This window comes from Hylobates moloch, unplaced genomic scaffold, assembly GCF_009828535.3.
Source record: "Hylobates moloch isolate HMO894 unplaced genomic scaffold, HMol_V3 SCAFFOLD_2, whole genome shotgun sequence".
Taxonomy (NCBI): Eukaryota; Metazoa; Chordata; class Mammalia; order Primates; family Hylobatidae; genus Hylobates; species Hylobates moloch.
In genome coordinates, this window is record NW_026652277.1 from 124,498,563 (window position 1) to 124,511,227 (window position 12,665).

The 12,665-nt window shown below is 43.1% G+C and overlaps 1 long non-coding RNA gene across 1 annotated transcript in view; it reads right to left on the minus strand.

The window, feature by feature from the left end:
• Window positions 1–2,360: 2,360 nt before the first annotated feature.
• Window positions 2,361–12,665, minus strand: part of LOC116475683 (uncharacterized) — a 71,355-nt gene continuing 61,050 nt past the window's right edge. The window contains exons 5-7 of the long non-coding RNA XR_004249955.1: window positions 9,310–9,357; window positions 8,573–8,666; window positions 2,361–3,151 (exon numbers count right to left, since the gene is read on the minus strand). This is a non-coding gene — a long non-coding RNA (uncharacterized LOC116475683). The remainder of the gene's footprint in view (window positions 3,152–8,572; window positions 8,667–9,309; window positions 9,358–12,665) is intronic.

Consider the following 12,665-nt stretch of genomic DNA (forward strand, 5'->3'; position numbering starts at 1 on the left):
CTTGGCTCACTGCAACCTTCGCCTCCCAGGTACAAGTGATTCTCCTGCCTCAGCCTCCTGAGTAGCTGGGATTATAGGTGTGCACCACCACACCCGGCTAATTGTTTTGTATTTTTAGTAGAGACAGTATTTCACCTTGTTGGCCAGGCTGGTCTCAAACTCCTGACCTCAAGTGATCCACCCGCCTAGGCCTCCCAGAGTGTTGGGATTACAGGGGTGAGCCACCGCACCCAGCCAAATCCATGTTTTTATATCCCTGCGGGAGGCGTTGCCAGGGCCTGCCATACTGGGGCAAGCAGCTATTCCAGAGTCTTTGTCCTGTTTACCCATTTCAAGTCTAATGAAAATGTTAATTTTCTTTTAAAAGACTTAGGAAAGAGGTCACACACTGGCATCCTGTGAGCTGCTGCAGCCCTCAGATTTGTTTTGTGTGAGCAGCAGGTTTTTTCATTGTGTTTTTGTTTTTGTTTTCTTAATGAATTCACTGCCAGTCTTCAAAACTCAGCCCTCAGGTTTGTTTTGTATGAGCAGCAGGTTTTCTCAGTGTGTGTGTGTGTGGTTTTTTTTTTTAAATGAATTCACAGTCTTTAAAACTCAGAAAATCTAACAGAAAAGTCTGGACTTTTAGTTTTTCTTGGAAAAAAAGATTGTCTGGCTACCCTGGGCCCAAATTCCCTCATGCTGACAAGTGGCAGGACTGAATAGCAACTGTTTCTGCTCTCCCGCTGGCCCCAGGCCCGGCACTTTTTTATTTTATACCCAGTAGCTTCTTTCCCTTTTATCATCTGGCTAGCTGCTGACTTGAGAGTACCATCAGGTAGAGATAGTCATCAGAAGACCACAGTTCCAGTCCCCACTGCACTGGGAAACCCTTGGCACCTACCATCACAATTTTAAGCCCTTCTTCCATATCAGGAAACTGGGACCAGGGTGGTGAAATGGCTTGCCTGAGGGCATTAGCCCAGTGTTCTTTCCAATGCACCAGCGATGAGCAACCTAAATGCAGACAAAAGTGCTTCTGTTGCTCAGAGAAAAGGTAGGGTACTGGGAGCTGAAGGGGCAGGGAGGAGGGTGTGGTGCAGGATGACTGCCTCACCTGCCAGATGTGTCTAAAAGGACAATCCCCATTCTCTTCCTGTTTCCTCTATAGACAAATAATGTTCACCACTCCACTTCCTTGTTCCTGCACACCTACTACTTTGGATTCAGAAGAGAAGTTCCAAGAATCCCTGAGTCCACAGCCTGACTCTGGTTTGCAGAACCTCTGTCCAGACCAGCCAGATCAGAATACAAAGGAAAGTGACACATCCTGGATCTCAACCCACTTCGTTGGGAAGTCTTCCTGATAAATTTAGAGATAACCCAAAGCCCTAGGGACTTCCTCTTGATTTGAATCTGCTCAACACCTGCCCCCCACCCCCACTCCCCCACCACCCACCCACCGCAGATGAAAACGTCAACTCTGCAGAATTAATGGATATGGGAATCACCTGGGGACCTCTCGTTAAACTGCAAATTATGATTCAGAGGGTCTGGGGAGGGACCTGAGACTCTGCATTTCTAACAAGCTCTCCGGTGATGCCCACGCATCACTGGGGCTGGAGAACCTTCCATCACTCCAGCAATGCTCACCATCACTGCCATTCTCGCTCTTCTTTCTGGGGCCCTTGCTCATTTTCTCCATGGTATCCTTCTTTTTTCCTATTCTTTTCCTCTTTTCATCCTTCTTTTTTTCTTCCCAGCCAACTCACTATTCCTATACCCCTACTAACCCCCAATGCTCCTCCACTCAAAGATGAAGAAACTCCTGCCCTTTCTTCCTCCAGACACTCATCTCCCTCCCTCCTCTCCTCAGCTCTGTAGTGCCAGGAAAAGAAAGATCACCATTTACTGACAATGTTGTGTGAAGCACTGTCCCAAGTGCATTACCCATATTACTTAATTCTCACAACAACCCTGCAAAATACACATTATTTCTGCCATTTTAGACATGAGAAAATTGGGACTTGGGGTGGTTAAAGAAATCTTGTCCTCAACTAGGAAGTAGTGATCTGAGATTAGAATTTAGATCTGTCTGAGGCCAAAGTCTACAACTTTTGTACTGTACCATGCTCATATAAGGTGAACAATCTAGAAGGCAGCTGGTAGGAGTGGCTTCAGCAAAAAGGAATGGAATACCACAAGCTTCACCCCATTTATGCATCCCGAACACTTCACTCCACTTTTGCTAAGTAGATGCCCTATGAGACAGTTTGACATACCAATAATGAGAGCTGTTTCAAGAATGCCCAGATTAGCTAGGATGGTTGGGACCTAAATAGCACAGTAGTAATATTAAAGCCCAAAGTTGCCAATATGCCCAATTTTCAGTGTAACCTTTTATTATAAATTAAGACCCATAACTGTACACACAGAGTCTGTTACCAAAAAAGAAATTCCTTCCATTGGCCAATTTTTCAACCACATGAAGTCTACTAAAGGACGATGCCAAGCCTCCCATCAGTCCACACAGGATCCATCTTGGATGGATAGCCAGTTCCTTTCTCTCTCTCTAGTTTCTCTTCCTTGATTCCACCTCTAGGATCCCCTCACCCTCTTATTGTCCTTTGCCTTATCCTGAAGATCCTACCAAGAGTCCTGGCTTCCCACCTGGGAGCATGTACCAGTTCTTCAAACCTTTGTGTGTTTCTGATTCCTCAGACTACAGCGTCTACAAAATAGACAAACTGTTCTCTTGCTTATACTGGCCCTCTCCCTCCCTTGACTTTTATTAGATACATCAAAACAAAACAAAAAACTCCTTTTAAATTCTGTTAAAGATCCTGCAAGGTATGAAGGGAGGAGAAAAGGCAGGGGCTGGGTATGAGGAAAATTCCATCTTGACATACAAAAATGTTAAAAGTCTATATACTCAAAGGAGAAGTGAAGAGTCAGACTTTTACATGTGGAATAGACAGGGAAACTGAGAGCAATATGGTGTAGTCATCAGATGTGGGTTCTAAATTCTTCTCTGCTACCAACTGACAGTGCAACCTTGGGTAAGCTGTGTATTTTTCTCAATACCAGTTTCTTCATCTTTAAAGTGTGGAGATTGGATTGAACAATTACTAAGATTCCTTTGTTCTCTCTTCTGCAGTGTCTTCTCTAGCACCTAAAATAAAATAAACCAGAAGTTAATGAAAGAGTGAAAATAATATTGCTCTAACCAGAAACTTAGATACTTGATTGAGTCAATGCATGAAAACAAGAAGGTAAAGAAACCATGATTAATAATAATAAACGAATAATAATAAGAATAAAATACAAAAAAATTAAATAAAGACAAAAATGAATGAGCTTATAGTTTTACTTTTTAAGAAGATGTTAAATTCCCTACCTTAGCGGCCACTCATTATCCATAGTTATCAGTTACTTGTAAAATACATTGTTGGGACAATGCATATTCTATTCAGAAGTGTATTGCCACTTAAAAACCTTGTTTTCCAATAAAAGCATTGAGTTATAAAATCAACCAACATTTTTATTCTAAACTATGGTAGGTAGATCAGAAATAAAATTAGGTCAACATGAATAATTTCCTTCATGGCAGGTTACAGAATTTAACGTAAGTGATATTTTCCCTCTTTGAAGTTAAAATGTAATTATGTTTGCTTTATGCCAATTTATCTGCCCCTAAATGTTCCAGACTGAAAAAAGGAAAACAAAGCCTGCCTGTAGCTGCCTCTTCTTTCATATATACACCAGGCCAAAAGACAGAATGGCTGGAGGCATGGTCTCCAAGTGTATGCTTTGGGGGAGGCCTACCCACCCTAAAAGTATAAGGGCAAAAGTGTATCTCTTTGTGTTTTGGAGCTGATTGGCTCAGTAAAACTTTCTAAGTCAGTCTGCACGTGCACCACTTCCTCGGTCTTATAAGTGAGGACACCCTCTTGCATCTGGCCCTTAGAAACCTCACCTCTCCTGATTGGTCATCACTTATTTTCTGGGAATCAGCTTTCATCAGCCCAAACCCTTCCTGCAGAAGGATGCCCCAGCCTGTCTACTCAGGGGATACCTTGGCCAGGAGAAACATTTTTTGTGATGATGTTCTTCTCATTCTCTTCCTTCTGTAACCCCATCCTGGCCTCAGGTACCCATGGCTGCTATGCCAAAATCACAGGTAAAAATTATATTTTGATTATTTGGCCTAGATTCTCTCCAGGCCTGACTTTCATCTAGCATTGAAAGGATTCTCCTTTATTAAATAAATATTACCTGAGAAAACCCAAGTTCCACCATTTGGGTCTGTCATGTTCCCAGATGAGGGAAGCAACAGGCATCAAGAATTCCAGAACGTTAGAATCCTTAAGTGGATCGAAAGACAAATTTGAAGGAAAATCTTACCTCTTGCCACCCTCCACTAACCACTAGGGCTTATTTGTTTTTTACTTTTCATCAAGAACAATAAAAATAAAATATACAGCTGGGCACGGTGGCTCACACCTATAATCCCAGCACTTTGGGAAGCCAAGGTGGACGGATCACTGGAGGCCAGGAGTTCGAAACCAGCCTGACCAACATGGTGAAACCCCGTCTCTACTAAAAATACAAAAATTAGCCGGGTGTGATGTTACGCACCTGTAGTCCCATCCACTCGGGAGGCTGAGGCACAAGAATCACTTGAACACAGGAAGCAGAGGCTGCAGTGAGCGGAGATCGTGTCACTGCACTCCAGCCTGGGTGACAGAGCAAGATTCTGTCTTAAAAAAAAAAAAAAAAATATATATATATATATAGCTGAAGATATGGGTTGCAAATTGACCCGAGTCAATTTATCGCTCGAACCTGGGAGGCAGATGTTGCAGTGAGCCAAATCGCACCCCCGCAATCCAGCCTGGGTGACAGAGTGAGGGTCTGTCTAAAAAAAATATATATATATGTATATATATCCTTGCTCCCAGGTGGTTCATTATGATGAAAGCTAGTCTTAGGCCAGTCTCTGACAAACTTACAAAGCTTTATTAGCAAGTAGGCCCCCAAATCATCATAGAACCCTTCTTCTAGTGTTGGTTCTAAGTCCCCCCACACTCAGATACTAACAAGCACCTTGCATGAGAAGGAGACAGATTCCATGCTATTCTGACAGCAGCTCAGTCGGGCTTCCGGGAAGATCAGGCAGCAGAGCCCCTCATGCAGGAGAAGGAGGCAGGGCCAGATGGGCCTCTGGACCTGGGGCACTGCTGCTGCAAGGTGTACGGCTCATGGGCTTGCTGCAAAGGTGTACTATTCCCGGGCAAGGATGGTGGGACCTAGTACAATCTATCCAACCTCATAGCTAGAAGACTATTAGTTTAGCCAATTAAAATTGGCTAAACACACCCTCTGGTGTAGATATCTATAACAATATTTATAAAGCTTACATAACCACTTCTAGATCATGGTTTCCTGATTAGGTTCTTTCAAATGCCATCCATGCCGCCTAGAGTGATATTAAAGTTAAATTACACAGAGGTATATCATAGTGGTTATGCAGAATTATTTTATTTTTTATTTTTATTTTTTTTTTGAGATGGAGTCTCACTCTGTTGCCCAGGCTGGAGGGCAGTGGTGGGATCTCGGCTCACTGCAACCACTAATCCCGGTTCAAGTGATTCTCCTGCCTCAGCCTCCTGATTAGCTGGGATCACAGGTGCTCGCCACAATACCCGGTTAATTTTTTGTATTTTTAGTAGAGATGGGGTTTCACCATGTTGGCCAGGCTGGTCTCGAACTCCTGACCTCAGGTAATCCACCCGCCTCGGCCTCCCAAAATGCTGGGATTACAGGTGTGAGCCACTGTGCCGGCCTAGAATTATTTTAAATTAGAGATATAACTTTCTGACATATCCTCCCTATACATTTGACATCTTTGTACAACATGGTAACTATAGTTAACAACAATGCATTGTATTGTATTCTGAAAATCACTGAGAGTAGATTTTAAGTGTTCTCACCACAAAAAAAATAAGTATGTGAGGTAATGCATATGATAATTAGCTTAGTTTGGCCATTTTACAATGTACACATATTTCAAAACATTATGTTATATATGATAAATATATACAGTTTTATTTGTCAATTAAATATTAATTAATTTTTTAAAATTAACCCCTTAAACCCCTCTATCATTCCAATCTATCATATTGCTGGAGAAATTGTGGAAATATGCAAATAAAATAACACAATTTTTGTTTTAGTTTTCCTGCCATCTCAATGTCCAGCCATTACAGAAAATGTATTTGAATAGAGCGCAGAGAAAGGAAAGCACATGAAAACAAGGTGACAAGAGAAATGACCTGGGGCCGGGCGCAGTGGCTCACGCCTGTAATCCCAGCACTTTGGGAGGCTGAAGTCACTTGAAGTCAGGAGTTCAAGATCAGCCTGGCCAATATGGTGAAACCCCATCTCTACTAAAAATACAAAAATTAGCTGGGCATGGTGGCACATGCCTGTAGTCCCAGCTACTAGGGAGGCTGAGGCAGAAGAATTGCTTGAACCCAGGAGGCAGAGGTTGCAGTGAGCTGAGATCGCGCCACTGCACTCCAGCCTGGGCGACAGAGCGAGACTCCGTCTCAAAAAAAAAAGAAAGAAATGACCTGGGAACTTAGGGAGTTGTTTTAGCTTAATTAAATTATTTTAGCAGAGCAGAGTTTACTAAAAAGCATGGTGAGGGATGGAACAAGGAAAGGGATGGAAGAAGATGTGGGTGGAGAACATTCTTCTCTACATGCATTCTCTCTGCAAAAGGAGCCTAAGCCCCTTCACAGAAGAGAGATTTACTTTCTGGGCTTTGTAGGTTAGACACTGGCTTTATTAAGAGTGACTCTTGGAGCCACTGCTCAGGTAAATAACACAATGAAAGGGGCCATTGAGCAGAGCTGCTAGATCCAACCCTCCCCCGTTAATCAAAGGAACAAACCGAGTTATTTACCAGAGTCATTTACCTTGCAGACAACTCAGACCATTGTTCCCTGGGGCAGGATGATGACTCACTTGATCAATCACCCTCCTACCAACCCCCTACTGCGCCACCCCTGCTTTATCAGTTACAATAACTCATGCCTTGCCGCCTTCTACTCACCGTCGATATTTGCTTTGGATAATCAATTCATAGATTAAAAGAGCGGTATCATTTTATTTGGCAAAACCTTCAGGAACACATTCAGTCCTATTCCCCACTATTTTACTTAATTGTCAGTTGATGGTGTTGAGCTTTCACCTATGCATAGAACGGAGAAGAGTGGGAAGAGCAGTGGACAAGAAAAAGGAGACCTAGATTCTTGTCCCAGCTCTACCACTCACTAAATGTGTGACGACAGCCTGGTCCTTCTCTGAATTGAGACCAGACCAGGTGACCTCTAAGATCTCTTCTGGGACACAGCATCTATTCCTTCAACAGTTATTCATTGAGCATCTCCTGCACGTGATGTATTGCTCTAGGCTGTATCTGGGGAATGCAATAGTGAATAAAGGAGATGAAGTCCTTAACCTCGGGGAACCCACATTCTAGGAGGGGAAGAAAAACAATAAATAAGAAAATAAATACAGGCCAGGCATGATGACTCATACCTGTAATCCCAGCACTTCAGGAGGCCAGGGGAAGAGGCCAAAGTTTGAGACTAGCCTGAGCAACATAGCAAGACCCCATCTCTACAAAGAAGAAAAAGAAAAAGGAAATAAATACATAATATGTCACATTATGTGATAACTGCTATGGAGGGAAATAAAGCAGAGTAAGGGGAATAGGGTCTGGTGCTATGTTGGATGGAAAGGGAAGACCTTGCCAACAAGGGGGCATTTAATCAGAGACCAGGAAGAGCTGAAGGAGTGAACGATGTGTTCACTGGGTGAAGGGTATTCTAGCAGAGGGAACGGCAAGTGCAGAGCCCCTGAGGTGGGAATGTGCTCTGCATGGTCAAGGAACAACAAGGCAGCCAGTGTGGCTGGAGCAGAGTGAAGAGGGGAGAAGGGTGGGGATGGGCTAGAGGGCTTGGGGCTGGGGACATGTAGGGCTTGCAGGCATGGAAGATCTTTGGCTTGAACTCTGAAGAACTTGGGAAACCACTGGAGGATTTTTGACCTGAGAACTGCCATTTTCTGACTTTTATTGAAACAGATTCTCTCTGGCTACTGACTATAGAGGAGATTAAAGTACAGAAACAGGCCAGAGATGATGGTGGTCCAGTTTGGCAGTTTGTAGAGGGGGTAAAAAGTGGTCAGTTTCTGTTTCTGGATCTATCTTGAAAACAGAACCAACAGAGTTATGAGACAAAGAGGGGAGTCAAAGACAACTCCATGATTTTTACAACTGGAAGAGTGATGGATTTTTTCTGTTACTGAGGTGGGGATGAGTGGATTAGTTTAGCTTGGGACATGCCAACAACAAGATGCTTATTAGCTGTCTAAGAGATGTTTCATAGCCCATTGTATATATGAGTCTGAAATTCAAGAGGGGTTTGGAATACAGACATACAGCAGGCCCTGACGGTGTCTTGCCAGTCTCTATGTGGCACACCCTGGCAGTTACCTTCAGCTTGACAGATTGCTTGCATACCTGCTGTTGCAGACAGACAGTTAAGGAAGGCTCCATGATTCCTGCTTCTAGGCGTTCTCACTTTCGGTTGATGCTTTCCCCGTAAGTGTGGGACCTGTGACACAAATGGAATAAAGGTGGTAAGATACATGTGATTATGTATACATGATGATGTGATTACATTCCATAGGAGTGTACTGCCCACCATGCTAGTCTTTCTCTTGCTGACTATGAGGAAGCAAGTAGCCATGTTGAGCAGTCCTAAATGGCAAAGAACTGGGGGTGTCCTCTGGGAGCTGAGAGTGGTCTCTGGCCAACAATCAACAAAAATCTGAAGCTCTCGGTCCCATAACTACATGGAACTGGATGCTGCCAACAATTGTGTGAGTGGAGAAGTAGATCCTGGAGACTTTCCCTGGTCATAGGGCTATTCCTGGCTTGTTCCCAGAGCACGGCAGAACTGCAAGGGAGTTCATGTCCCCAGGAGCAACTTTTCACCAATGCGTAATAGGAATTGGTGGACGAATAACCCAGCTTCTTCAATCCTTGTTGGGACAAATCTGAGGTGTGCAGTAAAGGCCCAGGACAAATAGCTCAAAGGAACAGAAGGGAGAGTCAGAAGCAGATGCATACTTGAAGGAACACTTGATTATGACAAAGGTGGCACTGAGGCATAGTGGGAAAAGAGTGGTCATTTACATCAATGATGTTAAGTTAATAAGATAGTCATACGGGAAAAAGCAAAACTTGACCTCTACCTCACTCCATATACAAAAATCAATTCCAGGTGGATCGTAGATCTAAATCTGAAAGGTAAAATAATAAAGATGCTAGACAATAACATAAGAAAATAATTTATTATTTTTTAAAATTTATTTTTAATAGATGTATCTTTTTAGAGACAGGGTCTCACCCTGTCACCCAGGCTGTAATACAGTGGCATGATCATAGCTTACTGCAGCTTTGAATTCCTGGGCTCAAGCGATCCTCCTGCCTCAGCCTCCTGAGTAGCTAGGACTATAGGCGTGTACCATCAAGCTCAGCTAATTAAACAAAAAAAATTTTTTTTGTAGAGATGAGAGTCTCAGTATGTTGCCCAGGCTGGTCTTGAACTCCCGGCCTCAAGTAATCCTCCCACCTTGGCCTCCCAAAATGCTGGGATTACAGGCATGAGCCACTGAGCCAGGCCATAAGAGAATAATTTTACATCCTTAGGGGCAGGCAAAGATTTCTTAATCAGAAATTATAAAGCACTAAATATAAAGTACACACTGTGATAAAACAGTTTCACTCTGAGATACATACCTGAGAGAAATGAGTCCATTTGGTCACCAAAAGACATGTGCAAAAATGTTTTAGCAAGATAATTTGTAATAGTTAAAAATAGTAACAGCTCACATGCTCATCAGTGGTAGAACGGATAGACTAAGTATGTCCAGTCACACAATGGAACATTATTTGGTCTAGAAAATGAACAAACAGCTGCCTCACACAACACTGATGACTCTCATGAGTCCCATATTGAGCAAAAGAAGCCCTTGAGGGAAGGGATGCAGAATGAACCATGAACTTCAGTTTTATCTAAGGTGTTGTCCTCATTTTGTAGAAAACTTATGTATGAAACAAAAGTGGAAAATGGCTAACATTTATTAAGCCTGGATAATGAGAACATAGGGGCTGTAGCATTCGTCTTTGTACTTTTGGGGGTATTTAAAAAATATGCAGCCTCCTCCAAAGACACAAACAAGCTAAAGCGTGATACATGAGCAGAAGTAGTAAGGATGTCCCCAAGAAAGTCCAATTTTCTTCTCTACTAAAGCCCTTATGTTTTATACCACACAGTTAAGTATCCAGTTACTGATTATCTTGCTTCATTGGTGTCTTAATTCTCGCTGCCATAACAAAATACCATAGACTGGGTGGCTTGAACAACAGAAACTTATTTCTCACAGTTTTAGAAGCTGGGAAGTTCAAGACCAAAGTGCCAGTAAGGCAGGTTTCGTGCTGAGGCCTCTTCTCTTGACTTGCAGGCAGCCTCCTTCTCACTGTGTGTTCACGTGACCTCTTTGTGTGTTCACATGTGGAGAGAGAGAGAGAGAGAGAGAGAAGAAGTTTTGATTTCTCTTCTTTTTTTGTTTTGTTTTGTTTTGTTTTTGAAATGGAGTTTCTCTCTTGTTGCCTAGGCTGGAGTGCAATGGCACGATCTCGGCTCACTGCAACCTCAGCCTCCGGGTTCAACAGATTCTCCTGCCTTGACCTCCCAAGCAGCTGGGATTACAGGCACCTGCCTGCCACCACGTCCAGCTAATTTTTTGTATTTTTAGTAGAGACGGGGTTTCACCATGTTGGCCAGGCTGGTCTCAAACTCCAGACCTCAGGTGATCCGCCTGCCTCGGCCTCCAAAGTGCTGGGATGACAGGTGTGAGCCACCGCACTCAGCCTGATTTCTCTTCTTACAAGGGCCCTAATCCCCTACAAGGGCCCACCCTCATGACCCCATCTAGCCCTAATTATCTCCCAAAGGCCCCATCTTCAAATGCTATCTAACTGGGAGTCAGGGCTTCAACATGGGAATTTGCTGGGGGGACACGTTCAATCCATAACAATTGGCTAATTGCTTCATGCATGTTATTCTTGCTACCCAAACTACACTGTAAATGCAGATCACAGACTGAGTAACAGGTCTCCAGTATTTCCTGTTTCTTGAGTGATTTATGTATGGATTGATTGTCAGAAGTAAATTTGGTAATCTCAGACAAGACATGTAACACTCCCTGCCTCATTTTGCCCATTTGTGTAAATTCTTTCCTGTGTACTTTAATATGCATTCCTTATTTCCCTAAGGTTTTGCTATAATAGGCCTCAATAAATATTTATTGAACAAATAAATGAATTTTAGGAGAGCTCCATATACAGAGTCACATATTTTCCCCATCTGGCAGATGCAAGGAATTTTAAGCTGCATTTCTTCTATTGGCTGTTGAACCTGGCAAAATGCCAACATCTCCATAGAAGTAACACTTTAAAATGTTACTAGCCGTATACACTTTAGTGTGAACAAAGAAACTGAAGCTAATTCCTGATAGAAGCCATTTTGAGCTCTAGAAGTCTAAGGAAGGACAGTTGTGAGGGACCAGAAGGGGAGGCTTGAAGACACCAAAGAAAAATAATAGCTCCTTTGCAATTTTGCCTAAAGCTCTAGAATATCGGTAAGCAAAATAATAACAATCAGATTTCCTCTTGCTGTTTGTATTATTTCATGGCATTGATCTGAAAAACAGTCAATTATCACTAAAGCTCTTTCTACTTCCTTACTCTTGATTCCCTCAAAACATTTATCCTGTGCCTATGTGATGTACTGTAAAAGTGCTGGCCCCATTCCCCTTCATATTCAGCCTTTTGAGGGCCAGGGCTAGGATCCTCCAGGCAGAAAGGAGGTAGAGCCAGAGAGCCCTTGAGGCTGCAAGCTGAGCCTCTGCTGAATCCCTGGAGAAGCTTGCCCTGGGGGTGGTGGCAATAACATAGGCGTCTGTCAGGCCCTTGCCATCTCCACCCACAGCAATCCCTGGCAGCAGCACAGGCCTAACTGTGGGGCCCTGGGTTGGGCATTGTGTGGATAATGCAGGACTGCCACGGGCCTGGAGAGATAAGGGCCTCTCTTAATGCAAGTGGCTTCACTAGTTTGGACGAGAAACACAAAATCACAGGATCCCCACGACTGGCATATATTTGAGAAACTCACTTATAAAAAAGATGCCCCCAGAGGACATGAACAGACATTTTACAAAAGAAGACATACATGCTGCCAAGTATATGAGAAAAAGCTCAACATCGTTGTCATTAGAGAAATGCAAGTCAAAACCACAATGAGATACCATCTCGCACCTGTTGGAATGTTAGGTTTTTATTAAAAAGTCAAAGAATAACATGCTGGCAAGGTTGCAGAGAAAAGCAAATGCTTATACACTGTTGGTAGGAGTGTAAATTGGTTCAACCATTGTGGAAAGCAGTGTGGTGATTCATCAAAGAGCTAAAAACAGAACTACCATTCAACCCAGCAATCCCATTCATTACTGGGTGTATACCGAAAGGAATATAAATCATTCTGCCATAA